We start from the raw sequence: 478 nt of genomic DNA, 5'->3' as shown, positions 1-478 counted from the left end.
GCTCGATGCGCGGCGAGCCATCACAGCCAAGTGTTCGTAGCCGTGGCGAAGAGCTAGAAAGGGAAAAAAAAAGAGATGGCCTTTTAAAAAAAGGGTGCAACACGAGGACTTACCAGGAGGTCACCCATCCCAATACTACTCTCGCCCAAGCACGCTTAACTGTGAAGTTCTGATGGGATCTGGTGCACTAGTGCTGGTATGGTCACACCTGTAGTAATATGGTCTCAAATTATTCTTAAGCTGACGCCGTGGAGAGATGATTTTGACGCATCTTCATTCCGACAGACCATAGGGGATCAAAAATGCATTTTTTGGCTGAGCGAGGCCTGCTAATGGGCCTATGGCCCATCGGCGCTTTGTCCGCCTCGGAATAAGCTTTCCGTAATGGGGTCATAATGTCGAATCGGAATCCTGGGCGGAAAGTTATTGATGTTCCTGTGAGGTCGTCACATAGGACCCGCCAGATGCCTCAACGGGT

General features: G+C 50.2%; 1 non-coding gene across 1 annotated transcript; it reads right to left on the bottom strand.

The window, feature by feature from the left end:
• Window positions 1-91: 91 nt before the first annotated feature.
• On the bottom strand, window positions 92-210 carry LOC114578554. Its single transcript, XR_003699545.1, has one exon. It is a non-coding gene; the product is annotated as a 5S ribosomal RNA (ribosomal RNA).
• Between the last annotated feature and the right edge of the window lie 268 nt (window positions 211-478).

This window comes from Dendrobium catenatum, unplaced genomic scaffold (assembly GCF_001605985.2).
Source record: "Dendrobium catenatum unplaced genomic scaffold, ASM160598v2 original_scaffold_71935, whole genome shotgun sequence".
In the NCBI taxonomy this organism is placed as follows: Eukaryota; Viridiplantae; Streptophyta; class Magnoliopsida; order Asparagales; family Orchidaceae; genus Dendrobium; species Dendrobium catenatum.
This window is presented reverse-complemented; position numbering and strand designations above follow the sequence as displayed.